The following is a 9,609-nucleotide window of genomic DNA, read 5'->3' on the forward strand; positions in this document are numbered from 1 at the left end:
GCTGACAATTTGACAGCTGGATCCTCAAATCCTTCATTGGTGCACAGCTGAAAAGTTCTATAGCTCAGCCCTTAGGCTAGAGCCAATTGGAACCATAAAAAGACACTTGAATCCTCAATTCAGGCTTCCCTCATCTCACTTGAGCATTTTAACACCAAAAATCAGATTTTTACCTCTTTATCCTAACAAGCCCTCTCTGATGACCTTCCACCTCTCTGTTAGAGAATGAACTAATACATCTGCCATAGAACAACCCCATGAAAGAAGATAACAGCGGTTACCCAGACCTCATTGCTGATTGCGAAGGGGCCCCCATAACAGTTCAAGCTCCAAGGTCCCAAAAATATAGGTCTGCCACTGATTCTTCTCATTCTCCAAAAGATGGGAGTAGCACTGATTAAGCATTAGAGCTCCTTAGTCCTTTGTGCCCAGCCTATGGGTCCCGAGACACCGCTTGCTTGTTTTACCAAATTGTCCTAATGATGCGAGAGTCATTCTTTTTGTCGAAATGATGGATTATGGGCAGCATTAGACATGCCGAATCAGTTTAGGGGACTCAGAGCTCCTAGAGAGAATTACCCACATCCTTCCTTAGGAAATGGTTTCCTTTGCAATGTACAGGGTTCTTCCTTTGCATGATGGGCTGCTCCTTGAGAATGAATTCACGTCTTCTCTTGGCATTTGGGTTCTGATGCTTTAGCTTCAATGGATGCTGTTTTCTTGGCAGAAAAGCATACCAACTGGGAATTGTAGCTGAAGCAACATTTGGTCCAACCCATGCTGGAGAGTCAGTGTGGTATAGTGGTTAAGAGTGGTGGTTTGGAGAGGTGGACTCTAATCTGGCGAACTGGGTTTGATTCCCCACTCCTCCACATGAGCGGTGGAGGCTAATCTGGTGAACTAAATTTGTTTCCCTGCTCCTACACATGAAGCCAGCTGGGTGGCCTTGGGCTAGTCACAGTTCTCTTAGAGCTCTCTCAGCCCCACTTACCTCACAGGGTGTCTGTTGTGGGGAGGGGAAGGTGATTGTAAGCCGGTTTTACTCTCCCTTAAGTGGTAGAGAAAGTCAGCATATAAAAAGCAACCCTTCTTCTTCTTCTTCTTCTTCTTCTTCTTCTTCTTCTTCTTCTTCTTCTTCTTCTTCTTCTTCTTCTTCTTCTTCTTCTTCTTCTTCTTCTTCTTCTTCTTCTTCCTACATCCCCAAAGTCTCCATTCTCACCGATATATGGGTGGGGCAATCTCCATGCCCTTATTTTTTGGGAAAGAAGTATGTTTAGCTAAGTATGATAACCTTGAGGTGGCTTCTGTGTGTAGATCTTAAAATGTTTCTAAAGTTTACATTCCGGAGAGATGACTGTTTCTCTCTATGCCTTTCCTTTGCCTGCTTGGACCATTTAAGGCTGTTGAATTATTTGCTAATGTGTACAGTTTTTCCTAGTAGGGGCTTATTTATTTATTTATTTAATTTATATCCCGTCCTTTCCCAACTAGGTCAAGCTTAGGGCAGCTTCCAACAAAATACATACAATATAATATATAGTACAAGTTATACAATATAAAATTATAAATTACTGATTTGGCTGAAAAGATGGCATTCTAAATTACACATTTACTATATATACACACCAATCATTTCCAATAGTGAGTTGATTTATAACAAGCATAACAGATGGCCAACAATAACTCAAGAATTTAAAGAGGGAGAAAAAGGAGGGAGAGAAAGGGAAGAGAGGCCAGCTGATCTAATGAACTGTTGCTGCCTCAACCATATGCCTGGCAGAACATCTCTGTCTTACAGGCCCTGTGGAAGTCAAAGCCCTAGACTCCTGAAGGGCTATACCCCATGAGCAGGAAGCTCCAGAAGAGATAACTGGAACACTAGCAGGATCTCACATCTGCAAAGAGAAACTCGGCGACACTTGTGAGTTCCAGAATATTTTCCATATTTAAAACATGGATTGCAAACCAGGTATACAAAGCATGAACTGTAATCTTTTTAGTCACTTGCTAATCCTTTTGCACTGATTGGCATGATAAAGCAAGGGGCACAAAGTGCCAGGTTAAGTTCATCGAGGTGAGACTTGATGGCACTTTAAACACACAAAAGCCCCTTTTCTGGGGAGGGGCTGTGGCTCAGTGGTAGAGCTTCTGCTTGGCATGCAGAAGGTCCCAGGTTCAATCCCTGGCATCTCCAGTTAAAGGGACTGGGCAAGTAGGTGATGGAAAGACTTCTGCCTGAGACCCTGGAGAGCCACTGCTGGTCTGAGTAGACAATACTGACTTTGATGGACCGAGGGTCTGATTCAGTAGAAGGCAGCTTCATGTGTTCATGACAACCCTAATAGGAGCCCATGCAAAGGGGGGGGGGTACCCATCCATACCTCCTGCACCATCCCCAAGCTTCAGGCCAAGGGCTGTGCTTATCGATAAGCCCCGACTGAAAATAACCCTGAAATTAGCTGTTTTGGCAATATCCAGGTTACTTTTCGGCCAAAAACCAAAACCAGGGAATCTGCCCAAAGCTGAATAGGCAATTTCCGAAATGCTGAATAATTATTCGGCTTTTTTCGGGTTTCACTATTTGGCTTCTGTGGCTTCTCCATTTCGTGGCCCTTGTTGCACTTAAAGGAGAGCTATCTCCTGTCTTTGTATTCCTGCCCCCTGGCTGGTTTCCAGGGCAGCAGGAGGGAGGGAGCAGGCATCTTGGAATGGCCAATATGAAGGCTCACTGGAGCTTTCCCATGTGGCCAATGGCAGAAATGCATTTTGCATTGCTGCAAAGCCAGCTGCTGCAGTCTACCTGGATCACAACAACCTAGAGAGGGAAGGGAGGAGGGCCAGGAATTCTCAGTGGCCAATAGAAACCCAGGTAAGGAAGAACAGTGTTCTTTGGCCAGTCACTGTAGGTGTTTTTTGGCTGGAATCATTTCCAAACTTTTCTGTGCTTGGCCAAAGACTATAAAAGCAGGTCTGGTTCCCAGACCAAGCCATTCCTCACAGAGGTTTGAGAGAGTTTGGTGACAAAGCTTGGCTTGGGCTCCTGCCTGATTCTCCCTCTGCGTTGCTGGATCCTGGTGCCTCATCGTGACCTGCTGGATTACAACCTGCTGCTTGGATTGGATTCCTTCCTGCCTGCTGCCTGGAGGAGAAGGCATCGAAGGGTTTGAGGTATCATCATTTTCCTTTTAAACTGGTAGTAGTATTTGGGGTTTATTTTCAAAATGTTGCTATAAGCCAGCAGGTTTTGGATGGCTGGTTGGGGTGCGGTTGCTAGTTTGAGGGGGTGGTTTGATTATTGGGGGGGGGGGGGGGCTTGCTTCCGTTTCTCCACTACTTGCTATTTCAAAGTTACACTGTTTGAATTTTGGGGTTTTCTCTGCATCAGATCTTGCTGGCTTTTGCTTGAAAGGAGGGGGCGGTTTGATTATTGGAGGGGGACTGCTTTTTTGTTTAGGTTTCCATCATCGTTCTAATTGTTGACTTTAGAGAAAGTTTTTTGTAGTTCGGCAGTTTGGTGTTTTCTTGTGTTCTCTGGTCTGCATAAGGTTTTGGTTTACCATGCTTTTCTATGATGGAGGGGGTCCCTCTTTGGGACCTTATGAAATTGGACCCCCTGGCCCAATCTTAATTAAACTTCCGAGTTCATGCAAGTAGAGACCCTCGAAGCTACTCTGAAAATTTCAGAACTCTGCCTCCAAAAATGCCCCTGCAAGAGCTTCAGGAAAAAAAAAAAAACACCTATAGACTAAAACGGGCCCAAATCTTTTGGGTAAACCCGGAAATAAAGCTGAATACCCCTTTACCGGTATGGGTATTCGGCTATATTTGGGTTTACCCCAAAAAATTGGCCCCCAATAAATCCAAACCTGAAATTTACCACAAAAAAAATATTGAAGGACTAATAAGCAAAGAATCAGATCATATAATGGGAAGATTATATAAATTGCTTCTTACATATGAAACAGAACAAGTCAAAACCGGCATGATTAAATGGATGCATTTGTGGGGAGGGGAAGGGAAGGAGATTGCAAGCCGATTTGATTCTTCCTTAAGTTGTAGAGAAAGTCAGCATATAAAAATCCTCCTCCTCCTCCTCCTCCTCCTCCTGTGAATAATTACACTAAATGATTAACTCCTTTTTTGGTTCAACAAATATGTCTGCCTTTGTTCTGTTTATTTTCTGTGTATGTAATTTTTGCGACTGGTACACGGAAGGGGGTTTGTCTTTTGTGAGCACCCTTGAATGTGAAAGTTGGGGAGCCAAAAGGCAAGTGCAGCTGGCACGTCCACCTGCATGAGCAGGCATATGCCCTGGGGACTGAATCACTGCAAGCTGGATAGACCTATCCGCACCGCAGTGGGGGCCAAACGCCTATACTCGCCTCACCGCAGGGAGTCCCCAGGGAGCTCATCAGGCCCGGGGCATATGTAGCCCACCACACAGATGTAGCAGCTACGCCTCACCAATACAAGGGGGCGGCCCATTTGGTATTTATAGGACCCGAAGGACCGCTATGAGAAGGTCATGGTGAATCTCTCCACTCAGCTGACTTTCAATAGCAATTGCAATCATTGACTGCGGTCCAAAGACCAGTTCTGCACACCCTTTAAGACCCCGCTTGAAAGGAGTCATCGAAGGTCGGGAAATCATATCACCAGCACCCCACAATCACCAGTCTTGGCCATGCAGACCCAAACCCCCTCCTCCTTCCCAGCAGCCTTTGCATCTGCATGCAGATTCCTTGGCACTGAGTGGTTAGTTTCCCCTGGCTTCCCTCACGGGTCACAAAAGGGCAGTGGGCAAGGAGGCTTGGCCAGTCTCAGGCTGCCCGTCTCTCCTCTTCCCTTTTCCCCACATCCCCAAGCTCCTCAGTTGATGTCCTGCTCAGCTTGAGGCGCCACCACCACTTCCCGAAGACCAGGCATTTGCCTAAGACAGCCCTGCCGGGTTCCGTTGCTAGGGAGGAGGGTCCTGAGGGGCCATCTTAGAAGTACCTCCTGGCCAAGTTCTGCAAGGCTCATTCTCCAGCAAAATTAGGCCTTCAAGGGTTCTCAGCCTTACCACAAGTGCCGCCCAGAGAAGTGCGGCCCACTACAGGCGCTCTCCACACATGCTCGAGCGAGCGCCTCCCCCTTGTTGACGCCTAGTCCGCCCTCCAAAGCATCCATTTTTTCTGAGGAACCGATCTCTGTAGTCTGGAGATGAGCTGTAATTCCAAAAGATCTCCAGCCTCCCTTTTGAAAGTTGGCCACCCTAGACCCATGCTGCTTTGTGCATGCCCCGTGTAATCTCCTTTAAAGTGGGCCACTGTGCTTCGTTCCCATGCTGCCGAAAGACCTATAGATGCTACAATTTTCTCTGTGGTGCTCACTAACCATGCTTCGCTTCTGAGATCTAACAAGATCTGACAAAATCTCCTTTAATCTCCTTTAAAGTGGGCCACTGCTGCCCATGCAAAATGGCTCCCCGTGCTTCGTTCACATGCTGACGCAACACCTAGAGATGCTAGGTCAGATCTGGCAAACCTGGGCCATCCAGGTCAGGGCATGACTTAGGGAGACCGGGTTATACTTGGATGGGAGGCCACCAAGGAATACCAGGGTGGCTATGCAGAGGAAGGCACTGGCAAACCACCTCTGTTCACCTCTTGTCCTGTCCTGATGTCCCAGGCCAGCCTGATCTCGTCAGGATGGGAGACCGCCGAGGAAGTCCGGGGTCATTTGCCTTGAAAAGCCTACCGGGTCACCATAAGTAGACTGTGCCTTGATGGCCCTTCAACCAAGACCTGGGCTTCCATCCCAGATATCAGCATGGGTGGCGCCATTGTTGAAATGAGATGCTAGGCACACTCCAAGTCACAAGCAGGAATTTATTGTGCCTCACCAGCATCACGCTTAAACCAGGCCTGGGTGACTCCTCCTGATTCTCTTCTTTTTGCCAGCTTTGACAGGATTCATGGAGGCTGAGGGATCAAGGCCATGCAACAAGACCCAGGGGCTCTGGCAGTGAGGCTGCATGACAAAAGAGTTCCAGCATTGGGTAGTGGTTAAGAGCAGTGGTTTGGAGCTGTGGATTCTGATCTTGAGTACCGAGTTTGATTCCCCACTCCTCCACATGAGGGGCAGAGGCTAATCTGGTGAACTGGGTTGGTTTCTCCACTCCTACTCATAAAGCCAGCTGGGTGACCTGGGGCTAGTCACACTCTCTCAGCCCGACCTACCACACAGGGTATCTGTTGTGGGGAGGGGAAGGCAAGGAGATTGTACGCCAGTATGATTGTCATTAAAAGGCAGAGAAATTCAGCAAATAAAAAGGATGTTTTCTTCTCTCTATTATCTCTGAATAATTACACTAAAACGTGATATTAAATCTTTTTTTGATTCAACAAATATGTTTCCCTGTGTTCTGTTTATTTTCTGTCCATTTCTCCACTACTTGCTATTTCAAAGTTACACTGTTTGAATTTTGGGGTTTTCTCTGCATCAGATCTTGCTGGCTTTTGCTTGAAAGGTCGGGGTGGTTTGATTATTGGAGGGGGACTGCTTTTTTGTTTAGGTTTCCATCATCGTTCTAATTGTTGACTTCAGATAAAGTTTTTTGTAGTTCGGCAGTTTGGTGTTTTCTTGTGTTCTCTGGTCTGCATAAGGTTTTGGTTTACCATGCTTTTCTATGATGGAGGGGGTCCCTCTTTGGGACCTTATGAAATTGGACCCCCTGGCCCAATCTTAATTAAACTTCCGAGTTCATGCAAGTAGAGACCCTTGAAGCTACTCTGAAAATTTCAGAACTCTTCCTCCAAAAATGCCCCTGCAAGAGTTTCAGGGAAAAAACACACCTATTGACTAAAACGGGCCCAAATCTTTTGGGTAAACCCGGAAATAAAGCTGAATACCCCTTTACCGGTATGGGTATTCGGCTATATTTGGGTTTACCCCCAAAAATTGGCCCCCAATAAATCCAAACCTGAAATTTACCAAAAAAATTTTTTTTTGAAGAACTAATAAGCAAAGAATCAGATCATATAATGGGAAGATTATATAAATTGCTACTTAAATACGAAACAGAACAAGTCAAAACCGGCATGATTAAATGGATGCATTTGTGGGGAGGGGAAGGGAAGGTGATTGCAAGCCGATTTGATTCTTCTTAAGTGGTAGAGAAAGTCAGCATATAAAAATCCTCCTCCTCCTCCTCATCATCCTGTAAATAATTGCGCTAAATGATTAACTCCTTTTTTGATTCAAAAATATGTCTACCTTTGTTCTGTTTATTTTCTGTGTATGTAATTTTTGCGACTGGTCCAGGAAGGTGGTTTCTCTTTTGTGAGCACCCTTGAATGTGAAAGTTGGGGAGCCAAAAGGCAAGTGCAGCTGGCACGTCCACCTGCATGAGCAGGCATATGCCCTGGGGACTGAATCACTGCAAGCTGGATAGACCTATCCGCACCGCAGTGGGGGCCAAACGCCTATACTCGCCTCACCGCAGGGAGTCCCCAGGGAGCTCATCAGGCCCGGGGCATATGTAGCCCACCACACAGATGTAGCAGCTACGCCTCACCAATACAAGGGGGCGGCCCATTTGGTATTTATAGGACCCGAAGGACCGCTATGAGAAGGTCATGGTGAATCTCTGCACTCAGCTGACTTTCAATTGCAATGGCAATCATTGACTGCGGTCCAAAGACCAGTTCTGCACACCCTTTAAGACCCCGCTTGGAAGGAGTCATCGAAGGTCGGGAAATCATATCACCAGCACCCTAGAATCACCAGTCTTGGCCATGCAGACCCAAACCCCTCCTCCTTCCCAGCAGCCTTTGCATCTGCATGCAGATTCCTCGGCACTGACTGGTTAGTTTCCCCTGGCTTCCCTCACGGGTCACAAAAGGGCAGTGGGCAAGGAGGCTTGGCCAGTCTCAGGCTGCCCGTCTCTCCTGTTCCCTTTTCCCCACATCCCAAAGCTCCGCAGTAGATGTCCTGCTCAGCTTGAGGCGCCACCACCACTTCCCGAAGACCAGGCATTTGCCTAAGACAGCCCTGCCAGGTTCCGTTGCTAGGGAGGAGGGTCCTGGGGGGCCATCTTAGAAGTACCTCCTGGCCAAGTTCTGCAAGGCTCATTCTCCAGCAAAATTAGGCCTTCAAGGGTTCTCAGCCTTACCACAAGTGCGGCCCAGAGACAGAGCACTACAGGCGCTCTCCACACATGCTCGAGGGAGCGCCTCCCCCTTGTTGACGCCTAGTCCGCCCTCCAAAGCATCCATTTTTTCTGAGGAACTGATCTCTGTAGTCTGGAGATGAGCTGTAATTCCAAAAGATCTCCAGCCTCCCTTTTGAAAGTTGGCCACCCTAGACCCATGCTGCTTTGTGCATGCCCTGCGTAATCTCCTTTAAAGTGGGCCACTGCTGCCCATGCAAAATGGCTCCCCGTGCTTCGTTCACATGCTGACGCAACACCTAGAGATGCTACAGTTTTCTCTGTGGTGCTCACTAACCATGCTTAGCTTCTGAGATCTGACAAGTTCTGGCTAAGCTGGGCCATCCAGGTCAGGGCAGGAGGAGACCTGGTTAGTACTTGGACGGGAGGCCACCAAGGAATACCAGGGTGGCTATGCAGAGGAAGGCAATGGCAAACCCCCTCATTTCGCTTCTTGTCCTATCCTGATGTCCCAGGCCAGCCTGATCTCGTCAGATCTTAGGAGCTAAGCAGGGTCAGCCCTGATTAGTACTTGGATGGGAGACCACCCTGGAAGTCCGGGGTCACCTGCCTTGAAAACCCTTCCGGGTCACCATAAGTCGCCTGTGACTTGAGGGCCCTTCAACCAAGACCTGGACTTCCATCCCAGATATCAGCATGGGTGGTGCCATTGTTGAAATGAGATGCTAGGCACACTCCAAGTCACAAGCAGGAATTTATTGTGCCTCACCAGCATCACGCTTAAACCATGCCTGGGTGACTCCTCCTGATTCTCTTCCTTTTACCAGCTTTGACAGGATTCGTGGAGGCTGCAGGATCAAGGCCCAGGGGCTCTGGCAGTGAGGCTGCATGTCAAAAGAGTTCCAGTGTTGTGTAGTGGTTACGAGTGGTGGTTTGGAGCTGTGGATTCTGATCTTGAGAACCGAGTTTGATTCTCCACTCCTCCACATGAGCAGCGGAGGCTAATCTGGTGAACTGGGTTGGTTTCCCCACTCCTACTCATAAAGCCAGCTGGGCTAGTCACACTCTCTCAGCCCCACCAACCCCACAGCTTGTCTATTGTGGGAAGGGAAAGTGAAGGTGATTGTAAGCCTGTTTGATTCTTCCTTAAGTGGTAGAGAAAGACGGCATATCAAAACCAACCCTCTTCCTCCTCCTTCTTCTTCCTCCATCTATTCATTACAATAAGAAATGATTAATTCATTTTTTCATTTAAAAATATGTCTACCTTTGTTCTGTTTATTTTCTGTGTATTTAAATTTTGCTAATGGTCCATGGAAGAAGGTCATGGTAGGTCTTAGGGAGACCTGGTTAGTACTTGGACGGGAGACCACCAAGGAATACCAGGGTGACTATGGAAAGGAAGGCAATGCAAACCAACTGTTAGTCTCTTGTCCTGTCCTGATGGCCCAGGAGCT

The sequence above is a fragment of the Euleptes europaea genome, chromosome 10 (genome assembly GCF_029931775.1).
Source record: "Euleptes europaea isolate rEulEur1 chromosome 10, rEulEur1.hap1, whole genome shotgun sequence".
Taxonomy (NCBI): Eukaryota; Metazoa; Chordata; class Lepidosauria; order Squamata; family Sphaerodactylidae; genus Euleptes; species Euleptes europaea.